Source organism: Pseudonaja textilis, chromosome 3 (genome assembly GCF_049901715.1).
Source record: "Pseudonaja textilis isolate UNSWEBS1 chromosome 3, rPseTex1.2, whole genome shotgun sequence".
Lineage (NCBI taxonomy): Eukaryota > Metazoa > Chordata > Lepidosauria > Squamata > Elapidae > Pseudonaja > Pseudonaja textilis.
Window position 1 is genome coordinate 5714768 of NC_141992.1, and position 12013 is coordinate 5726780.

At 44.5% G+C, this 12013-nt stretch overlaps 1 protein-coding gene across 3 annotated transcripts in view; it reads right to left on the minus strand.

Moving 5' to 3' along the window:
• The window catches only part of ZBTB46 (zinc finger and BTB domain containing 46), a 129588-nt gene that overhangs the window by 61573 nt on the left and 56002 nt on the right, over positions 1-12013 (minus strand). The window lies entirely within an intron of this gene.

Consider the following 12013-nt stretch of genomic DNA (forward strand, 5'->3'; position numbering starts at 1 on the left):
AGGACAGAATTTCGCCATACTGTAGCCAATATACCCGCATTTCCCGCCAAATAAGACCCACTTTTACTTTCTTTTGGGCTCCGAAATAAACACTAGGGCTTATTTTCAGGGGATGTCTTATTGTTTTTTCCCGTGTGTGAGGCCCACTTCTTCTGCTTACTCGTGACAAGGCAGAAGGGCTGCCCAGAGCGCCAGTGCCACTGCCACAAAGTGGGAAGGTTGAGCTTCCCCATGCACCACGCATTGGTTTACCACTTCTGCTTGCTGCTACAGAAGAGGCTGAATGATGCGCTCATGCTGTGGCCACAAGGCAGTTGTCAGGGCGTGGATGGCCTGGCTGCAGGAGCCCTGAGGTAAGCCAGTGCAGGGCACATGAGGCACCTCCACCTTGCCTGCCTTGCTTCATGGCACTGGCGCATCACTTGGCCTCCTGCTTTGTTTTGGATGCAAACAAGCAGAAGTGGGCCATTGGCCATGGCTGCAAATGGTTGCTGGTGCTGCTGCTGTGAGGCAGTTGTGGGGGCATGGATGGCTCCCGGGGTCCTGAGGTAGGCCAGTGCAGGGTGTGTGGGGCAACTCCCACCCAACCTGCCTCGCACTGCAGAGCAACCAGATGGAATAGGCAGCCAGCCTGCTGCGCAGGTACTTAACTAGGGCTTATTTTGGGGGGGGTAGGGCTCATGTTAGGTGCATGCATAAACAGGCTAGGGCCTATTTTCAGGATGGGTCTTATTTTGGGGGAAACAGGGTATCTGAAAACTATCTTAATCAAGAAACATAAAATACATGTTTTAAATTATTCTAATATTTGGTCCCTGAATTTTTTTGGGTTAGCTGTTTCTATGATTGGTGTTTCCTATGCCTCTGCTTCCATACACAGCTAAATTAAATATGTTTCAAGATAGCTTATTTAAAGAGGCTGGTAGAGGAAAGTACAGGTAGTCCTCAACATACGACCTCCACTGAGCCAAAAATTTCTGTTGCTAAGTGAGATATTTAAGTGTACTTTGCTCCCATTTCATGATCTTTTTTACCACAGTTAAGTGAATCACTTCAGTTGTTAAGTTAGTAACATAGTTGTTAAGTAAATCTGGCTTCCCCATTGACTCTGCTTGTCAGAAGGTCACAAAAGGTGATCACATGACCTCACCGGGACACTGCAACCGTCATAAATATGAACCAGTGGCCAAGAATGGGGATGCTGCAACCGTTGTGTGAAAAACAGTCATGAACCATTTTTTTCAGTCTGTTGTAACTTTGAATGGTCATTAAATGAACGGTTGTAAGTTGAGGACTACCCATAGTGATCTCCAGAGGATTTAGAGTGGTAATGTGGAAGAATGTAGTTCTGATTCCCACGGGAGAAGGAATGGCTTCTAGAGGAGTATGAGACAGCTAAGTTTAGACACTGTAGTTGAGAGGAAGAGGGTAAAGTCAGCTCCTTCCTAGAAGTTCTCAGATACAACTTTAACGATGCAAGTTTGGCCAGATGCTGTCTACATGTGAGGAACAATAAAGGAAATTGCTTAGAAGTAACTCTGTGTGTCTTTCTTAGTTTTTGGAATCTGACAGGTAGGAACTGAGCGATCACCACCCAAGCCCAGGTTTGGAGCCTTCAACTGGATGCTGGGTTTGCATTTAGGTAGTCCTCAACGTACGACCACAATTGAGCCCCAAATTTATGTTTTTAAATGGGAAATTTGTTAATTGAGTTTTGTCCTATTTTACCACTACTTTTGCCAGAATTGTTAAGTGAATCACCGCAGTTGTTGTATTAGTAACACGGTTGTTGAGTGAATCTGGTTTCCTCATTGAGTTTGCTGGTCCCAAAAGTGGATCACATGACTCCAGGACACTGCAATTATCATAAATGTGAGTCAGCTGTCAAGCATCTGAATGTAAATCACATGACAATGGGGATGCTACAAGGGTCGTAAGTGTGAAAAATGGTCATAAGTCACTTTTTTCAGCGCTATTGTAACTTCGAAAGGTCATTACATGAACTGTTGTAAGTTGAGGACTACCTGTATTTCCTTTCTTAATCATTTTTCAAAATAACTAGTTAACTTTTTGGGGATATTAAGAACTTTCAGAAAGGCACGTTTCATCACACCAGGTGAGTTTCCTCCAATCCTTGCCGAAAAAGATTTTATGCAAGGTTTAAGGATTTAAAAATATTTTTGTTTTGGAGTAAATTGCAAAAGGTTGATTAGATCATGGATTTTGGAAAGTTATAAACAAATTAAGGCATCAGGCATAGAGCTGAAGTGACTTTGAAATTAATTGCAAGAATCTTTCCTGTGGGTTGTTTTGAATTTTATAAAAAAAAATGAAGAATTTGAAATTAATTGTAAGAAACCTTCCAATCGGAAGATGTGTTGATTGGTGGAAAACATGATAGTTTTTTTGAAAGTTGGACTGTAGTACGAAGGTTATCAGTTACTGAAATCATATTTTCTCTATGAAGTGGAAAGTAACTTTTTTTCCCTTTTAAATTTGCGTATGTATGTATGTATGTATGTATGTATGTATGTATGTATGTATGTATGTAATTCAGCTTTGTTTGGGTATTTTCCCATGTCATTATAGTTGTGCTTTTAAAGTTGTAGTGACGTTTCGGCAGAATCTCATCTGCCATCATCAGGCTTGTGTATTGGGTTCGTCTGTGTGTCAGGCTTTCACAGCCGTTTCTGTTTTAAATTTGGTGCTAGCCTACTGCTGTGTTAGAATGGTTTTTTTCTTCAGCCTGACACATAGATGAACCCAATACACAAGCCTAATGATGGCAGATGAAATTCTGCCGAAACATTGCTACAACTTTAAAAGCACAACTATAATGGCGTGGGAAAATACCCGAACAATGCTAAATACCATACATATAAATACCAGCGAAAACTTAAGAAAACAAATATTCAGGGAGTGGGCTTCCACTCCGTGCTGATTCTTGGTAACATCATGGATACATCCACGTAATTATCTTGCCTTTTAGGATTTTTTTAAATTTGTATTCCTACCTCTAGCATATTCTGGTGGTCTCCCTTTCAAGGGATAACCAGGTCTGACCTTGTTTAGCCTCTTATGTTTTCAGCCAATGATGGCTAGATGCAGATTGTCCTGCTTCTACAGGTCCAAAACAGTTCCTGTCCAAGCACGCTGAAGCACAGCAAGACTAGCTTATCATACCTGAACGGATATGATATGAGATACCATCTCAAGTGGATGGAGATATAAAACCAAAAAGTCAAAGCATTCTCTCATTGTATTAACTGCACAGGTTCACTTCTTTACGCTTTATAGAATTACTTGTATTTACTAATTACCTCAAGATGAAACAATTAAACCCTAACAAAAGCATACTACGAAGAGAGAGAAATTACGTCAAGTGACACCCATTATTACACAAAAATCCTTTCCCAAACAAACTTGCACATAGGTAAGGAGAAAAAGAAAAGACCACCAGCAGTTTGTGTGACATAGACAACACAATTTTCTCACTAGTACATTTACTACCAGAGAAAGCACCCAGTCTACCATGATAATCCACTATCCAAATGTCTTCCCTGTGAATGAATTCGTGTTTTAAAAAGCTGTTTAGAATTATCCAAGCACCTCTTTAGTGACCCTTGGCCAGAACAAAGCCTCCTTTCACAATGTGCTTTTCATTTTCTTTTCAGCTGGGAGCTTAACTCTGTGACTTAAGCATTAAAGTATTGATCTTGCCTTGAAGCAGTTGATTTCAATTTGACCTGGAAGCCAGGCCTTTAATTCTCCAAAACATACTTACAGATAGCTTGTTTTGCAGATGGGCCTGCAAACATATTGACTTGGGAGTTTTGAAGGGGGTTGTATTTCATAAGGTAGGTGAGGACCTGAGGTACCAAAATGTTCTTCAGAAATCAGTCTTTTTCTCACAATAGTATCCAGCTATATTACTATGTATCTGTTTGCCTTACGTATACAAGTTTTTCACCTTTTTGCAAAAAGAATAAAGGGCGGTACACTTCAGGGCTTGCCTTTGTGTACTTGTATACATCGAATAACTTAATGCAATATTGCTGATTTTTAGTATGAGAATGAGAGTTTGTAATAGAATCAATGTGTGGAATGATAAACATGAAAAAACGTAATAAATATGTTGACGACCATCAACTTAAAAAAATTATGGTAAAGAATTTTTGATAGCACTTCTTCTGATTAAGGATTAGGATGAACAATAATCATTTATACCGTACATATTGACCTGCCCAACATTTTGCAACAGTTTCAAAATCACCAAAATTAATAAAATTGTCAAAGGGCAAAGAAGCTGGATTTCAGAAAAGTAGATCTGGGCATAAGATTAGGAAACCAAACTTTTAATGCTAAATATTGCCATCAGTTCAGCTCCTTTCAGGACTTATTGGATTCCTACTCTCACACCTGACATTTTATTGGAATGTTGCCAGAAATACAACTCTTACTAACGAGAAAAATGCTTACGGTTCATCTTCATAAACACTGACAATACCACCCTTAGAAAGAAAGAGCGTTGGTACTCACCTGACACGCCCGTTCTCTTTGAGCTGTGAAGAGCATCCAGTAGTGGGAGGTGCTTCAGTCTCCGCATGTCTAGGCTGGGCTTAATTTGTGGAACGCTCCTCCTCCACAGGACTCCTCCCCAGCGTTCCCCAGTTTTGGCAAAGACGAGAGAAATGAACGCCCTCATCCTCAATGCCCTAACAAATTTGTTGGCCGAAACGGGACCCCACCCGACGGAAAAAGGGTGGGGCTGGATGCTCTTCACAGCTCAAAGAGAACGGGCGTGTCAGGTAAGTACCAACGCCCTTTTTCCCATGAGCTGTTCAGAGCATCCAGTAGTGGGACATACTAAAGCTTGGCCTGTCCTACGGGAGGGACTCCGTCAGGCCTGGAAACCCATCCTGGTCCCTGTGGACCCATTGCAGAACTCTTCTGCCAAAGGAGGCCTCAGCGGATGCAAACACATCTATTCTATAATGCCTAATGAATGGCGATGGAGAGGCCCAGGTTGTGGCTCGACAAATTTCAGTTATTGGTGCCTGTGTGGCCCACGCTGCTGATGTTGTGGCGCACCTTGTTGAATGAGCTGTTACGCCCCTGGGCACCTGCAGTGATTGAGTCTGATACGTTTTCGCTATCGCGGCCCGTAGCCAACAGCCTATTGTAAATGACACCTTGCATCCCTGAGTGTTGGGCTGAAATGACACAAATAAGGCTTCCGTTTTTCTGAAAGTTGCTGTGCAGATAATATATATTTGCAATGCTCGCCTCACATCAAGCCTATGCCATTGTAGTTCCAACCCTTGGGATGGTCTGGGAAAAAAATTAGGAAGTATCAGCTCTTGTGTCCTATGAAGGACTGAGTTAATTTTGGGAATAAACGTAGGATCACGACGAAGGACCACCCGGTCAGAATGGAAAACACAAAGATCTTGTCTGATAGACAAAGCTGCAAGTTCTGAAATATGATGAGCAGAAGTGATCGCTACAAGGAAAACTACTTCATACGTCAGAAATTGGAGACTTGATGATTTCAAGGGTTCGAAAGGGCCCTTAGTGAGTGTGACGAGGACCCTGTTAAGGTCCCATGTGGGATAACGGTGTACCGCTGGAGGGCGTAAATTTGTGGCTCCTCAAAGGAGACTCCATATGCGTGGATGATGGGAAGAGATAGTAGACCTTCACAAGTGAGAACTGACGCCAAGGCCACCACCTGTCTTTTCAACGTATTAGGTGATAATCCCTTGTCAAGTCCCTCTTGCAAGAACGCTAGGATCTGAGCCACAGATGGAGAGATGGGATCAATTCGAGACTCGGTACACCATTTGCAGAAAGTGGACCATGTGGCATTGTAAATGCAAGTTGTTGAGGGGCGTATGGCAGCTTGGATGGTGGTGATAACTCTGTTGGAAAACTTTTCACTCTTCAGACGACTCCGCTCAACCTCCAGACGGTCAGGTGCAACCATTGAGGGACCAGATGTTGAAGGGGTCCCTGGGTTAGCAAGACCTTGTCTGGTGCAATTTTCCATGGTGTTGATATGGATAGACTGTGGAGGTCTGCAAACCACGGCCGTCTGGGCCAGTAAGGAGCTACTAGAAGCAGCTCCGCCCTCTCGTCTAGCAGTTTCTGGATGACCTTGGGAAGCAGTGGAAATGGCAGGAATGCATACAGAAGTCCCGGGGGCCAACGACAGCGGAGTGAATTGAACTTCTCCGCTCCTTGCGAGGGGTACCTGGAAAAAAATCTCGGGAGCTGAGCGTTGAGGGGGGAAGTGAACAGGTCCACCACCAGCTGTCCAAATGTCCTGACCGTCTCTTGAAACAGGGTCGGATAGAGGCACCATTCCGATCGATCGATCGTGGCCCTGCTTAGCCAGTCTGCCTGTGTATTTGAAAGGCCCGAAATGTGCTCTGCTCTGATGGAAAGTAGGTTGCTCTCCGCCCAACGACACAAATGCTCCGCTTCCCGCATGAGATGTTTCAACTGTGTGCCCCCATTTGTTTATGTGAGCTTTGGCTATTACGTTATCGGTCAATATTAGTATATGCTGATAGCGTACCTGTGGAAGGAAGCTGCGGAGAGCCAGGTGTACTGCTCGAAGCTCGAGCCAGTTTATGCTGCACGAATGTTCTATGGAGGACCAGCGGCCTTGGATTGTGAGCGATCGAACGTGCGCTCCCCATCCAAACAGGCTGGCATCGGTGGTGATGGTAAGTCTGTGTGGCTCTTTGAAGAGGCAGCCTCTGTTGATGACTGGCCTGGTCCACCAGAGGAGAGATATGAGGACCTTTGATGGTACCCTGACCTTGTATTTGGAGTTGCTTCGGCCAGAGTGCTGGTACGGGAGCAGGAACCACTGGAGGGATCAAGTGTGGAGCCGGGCCCAGGGGATGATAGATATACATGAGATCATCTTGCCTAACAATTTTGATAGTTCTGCTAGGGACACCCTCTTAAGACCCCTGATCTCCTTAACTAATTGCTGAATGCTATTTAGTCTATCTGGTGACAGGTAAACTTTGCCTTCCACCGTATCTATGACTGCCCCCAGATGGGTTAACTGAGTTGATGGTGTTAAATGACTCTTTTTCCAATTTATTGAGAATCCGTGTTGTAGGGATTGTAATGTGTTCTGAGTATCTTTGACTGCTTGATGAGCGGAGGATGACAAAATCAAGATGTCATCAAGATAACACTGGAGTCATACGGGGATATCACGGAGATGAGCAGCTAGCACTGCGAGAACTTTCGTGAAGGTTCTGGGGGCAGAAGCTAGTCCGAAAGGAAGGGCCACATATTCGAAATGGTGGTTATTATAACAGAATCTCAGAAATTTATAGTGGGAAGGCCAAATAGCAATATGTAGGTATGCCTCCGTCAAATCTATGGACGTAAGGACATCATTCTTTCTGATGCAAAGTAAGATAGATTGCAGGGTGTGCATTTTAAACTTGCGATATACTAAGAAACGGTTGAGACGTTTCAGATCCAACATTGCTCTCCACCACCACCACCACCGAACTTTTGGGAACAACAAAAAGATGTGAATAGAAACCTCACCCTCGTTGATTGGTAGCTACTGGTTGGATGGCTCGTATGTCCAGTAGATGATGGATAGCTGTTTCCATAAGATTATGTTTAACCGGATCTCTGGAAACAGGGCATGACATAAAAAAGTCTGGGGAGTTTCCATAAGATTACGTTTAACCGGATCTCTGGAAACAGGGCATGACATAAAAAAGTCTGGGGGAGTGGATTGAAACTCCAGTGCAAGACCAAATCTGATCGTGTCTCTGACCCAGGAATCAGACATTGAGGAGTCCCATTGGTCTGCAAATAATTTAAGGCATCCGCCAATGGGAGCCGGGTCCAGGGAGTTATCTTGGACGCTGGAAAGACCTATTTCCTGCTCCTCGAAAGGATCTCTTGGATTGGCCACCCCTTCTGTTCCTATCCCCGAAGTCGGACCTATCTGACTGCTGCCCTGGTCTGAAAGATGGAGGTCTCTGGTATCTGGGTGAGAAGAATCCCTGATAAAAGGGCCGAAAGGATCCACTCCGAAAGGACTGAGGGTTTCTAGAATCTGACTTCCGAAAAAGGGAAGGTAGAATTTTCTTTTTGTTTCGGGTTTCAATTAGCAGTGGGTCGAGGGCAGGGCCAAAGAGTCTGTCTCCCACAACAGGAGATGAAGCCAGCTTGCATTTGTGCTTAATGTCCGCTTGCCAATGTTTTAACCATAGTAAGCATCACGCTGTGACATATGAGGTAATGGCCCTGGCTGAAAACTTGACCGCATGATAAGCTGCATCAGCTGAGAATTAAGCAGCTGCTATAAGTTTTGCAATATCTTGGTGCGCTCTAATGTTGGAATTAGGGACATGCTCCCATAAGAGACGGAGCCACCTGAAAGCAGCATGGGTAAAGAAGGAAGCGGCTGTGGCCACTCTGATGGCCCACGTGTCAGACTGATGGGCCCTGCGTAGGGCAAGCTCGGCTCATTTTTCCTCCAGCTTTAATGCCTCCAGCGCTTCACTGGGAATGGAGGACAAGGACGCTAATCCCACTATAGGTTCGTCTACTTCAGGAGTATTCAACAATTTTGAGAAATCAGGGGCCAAATTAAAATATTTCCTGTCATATCCCGTGGGGGCAGGGTACACCACTGCAGACATCCACTGTTTCTGTACCAGGTCTGAAAACATGTGAGGAACTGGAATCACATCTGCCTCGACCGGTTGGTTGAAAATTAGATCTTCTGGTCCCACTTCTGAAAGAGTTGGAGTGGTAGAAGGGCCCGACTTGTTCAGGCGTGCAATGTTTTTTGCCTTAAACAAAAGTGATCTGAATAGTTGTGGGCAGAATAAGCCTGAAAATACCGGTTGATCAGGAATAAGGCCCTCATCCTCAGACATCCCACTTTCTAGGGGGTCTGCTTCTGACAGGGTCGGGTCACTGTCATGTATTGATCCTGACCCAATCTGTTCCATTTGATCAATGTGATCCACTTCTTCTGCCTCCTCCTCCTCCTCCTCCTGCGGCCCCTGGAGGGGCATGTCCCCCTGAAACTGTACCTGGGTATAGTGTTGCTCCGATCTCGTCAATGACCTTAGAGATTGAGAATCATAGTCAGTGGTTACCGGGTGTTCCCTGGTCAGAACTGCGTGTTGAAGACCTGCTGCAATTCCCTGACGGATTGCCAGCTCCACCCACGCCTTCATTCTCTCTGGAACTTCCACTGGAAGAATGTCATCCTGTTGAAGACCAGCAGCCATCGGAGTGAATGTAGCTTCAGGAGCTCTTCGCGTGGTCTGTGTTCCAGGTAACTGGGCCTGTTGACTCTGGAAAACCAAGCTGTGTCTGGATGAGAGGGAGAAATCCAGGGGAGGAGGAGGATGGGAAGAGGTAGACGGTACTGGACTGGGGGGGGCAGAAGGTCCTGTGAGGCTCTGTGTGCTTCCCTTGCACATCTATCTATTTGCTTTTCTAATGCTTTATGGCGCCTGTTGGCACCCTTTTCTGAAGCTTTAGAATGCCCTTTTGTCTGTTTGGATTTGTGCTGAGATTTAGCTTTGACCCTTGATGTTGAGGGTTGAGAGCTACTACCGCCTGCCATTTTGAATTGAAAGAGATGCAGTATGCTCGTTATTCAAAGCGATACTGTTGAGGCAGTTGGCACGCCCAGGGGCCTGATCCAAGAAGGGACCGGTTGCCCTGATATCTTATCCCCTTGTTTTTTTCAATTAAGATATATGTATATATAATATGAGTCGTATCACAGTAATAATATCTTTCCTTATTAAAATATTAATACTGAATATTTATTATTATTATTATTATTATTATTATTATTGGAGCGAATGAAAGTCATATATATATAGAGAGAGAGAGAGAGAGAGAAACAGCTTGATAGAGTGAATATCCAAGCAGCCAAAATTAAGAACGCCTGAAAGGCCAAGATAATAAAGAGAGGCCTTCAACAGCTTCCCTGCACAGGCGGACACGGGCCTGGGTGCTCCTGTTGTGCCGCTAGGTAACACTGCGAGGGTTAAGCCAACAATAATACACGGATGGCCTCGAATCGAAAAAGAAAATGAGGTGTAATAATTCCTTAGGTTATCAGAAGGAAAAACCTCTGATCAGGAAGGAAAACTACCTCACACAGCTCACGTTACAAATAGCATGGCCACGCAGTTGTTTTTTTTAAGTAAAGGCAAAAACAATGGCCGTTATTTTTGGTGCACGCGTGCTTCCCAGCAACAAACTCCTGCCGCCTGGGGAAATGCCTCCAACGACTTCTCCTTGTGGCTAAAAGGAATGGCAGCGGAAGGGGCGGAAAGAATTCTTACTGCTTTCCACACCAAGACGGCATTCTGAGGGGAAAACTCAACAATACAACTTGGATGAGAGCGATAATGCCCACGCCGCTATTGCCGATTTAGAGAAAGGCAATGCGGAATCACAATGGCAGGGGGTAGAACAAGCAGATGCGGGGGGTCTCGGAGCAATGCCGAAGCCACCCGCCGCTTCAGGCGTGAAACAGCGCTGCCCAAAAATGCAAATTATCTCCGATGACCAGATGGAGAGAGCTAACATTGGGAGATCGTAAAGTGCTTTGGAGGCTAAAAGCCTGAAAAAACGAACTGGACTATATCCAAACCTGCTGAATAATACTCCTATTTCGGCCAAGGAAGAACAAAAAGCACTGCCTATCCACAACGAGGCTGAGCAAAAACTGGGGAACGCTGGGGAGGAGTCCCATGGAGGAGGAGGAGTGTTCCACAAATTAAGCCCAGCCTAGACATGCGGAGACTGAAGCACCTCCCACTACTGGATGTTCTGAACAGCTCATGGGAGAATGATTTGATCACTATAGCTGTTTTGCTGCATCTATAGAACTAGTCTGGTGTAATGGTTAAGGTGCTGGCCTAGAAACCGGGTGACTGTAAGCTGTAGTCCCACTTTAGGCATGGAAGCCATCTGGGTGACCTTGGGCCAGTCACTTTCTCTCAGCTCAACCCACTTCATGGGGTGCTGGTGGTTGTGGGTAAAATAGGAGGAAAGAGTATCATGTATGTTCGTCACCTAGAGTTCTTTATAAAGTAATAAAGGTGGGATAAAAAAAATCTGTAGGAGATGGGCAAAACTAAACTCTTAGCGCTTTGAACTCAACTTCTGTTCCTGGTTAAGAGCTGTGGTGGTGCAGTGGTTAGAATGCAGTATTGCAGGCTAACTCTGCTCATGCAGGCCAGAAGTTTGATTCCTTCGATCCTGACCGGCTCAAGGTTGACTCAACCTTCCATCCTTCCAAGGTCAGTAAAATGAGGACCCAGATTTTTTTTTGGGGGGGGGGAGAGAGGCTGACTCTGTAAATTGCTTAGAGCAAGCTCATCAAACTGATGGCCCACACAGGCCATGCCCACCCTGGCTCCACAAAGGCAAAAAACATCACGATACATCACGATCTGCCTGCGACACAATTGAATTTGACACACCTAGCTTAGAGAATGCTGTAAAGCACTGTGAAGAGGTATATAACTCTAAGTGCTATTGCTGTTATTTGTGCCTGACAAAATCTAATCTAATAACAATATATTCTTCTAACTTCTTCCACTGTTCACACAATACAGAATGATGACTATGGGTAGCTTTTCTAGCCTCAAAGAACAAGTACTGTAGTTCTTTTAATTATAAACAAATAAGTTGTGTGGGTTATTATCTCTTATTTAATAGGACATCCTGTAGATGCTTCAAATTAGGCTTGTGTTGTGCAGTCACCCTACCACATTCACAGAAAATCTATTACAAATGAAGAATCTACAAAACGTCTTTTTTTTTAATTGTCAAACAAGGAGCCCTTTACTGGATACCATCATGTAGGTGGATGGACTGCTTCCTTTCTAACTTATTTTAAAAGGCCAGCAGAATTTTGTAGGCCTACATCAACAGACACAGAATGCACACACATAACCATGAGGTCTGGGGGAGAAAAATA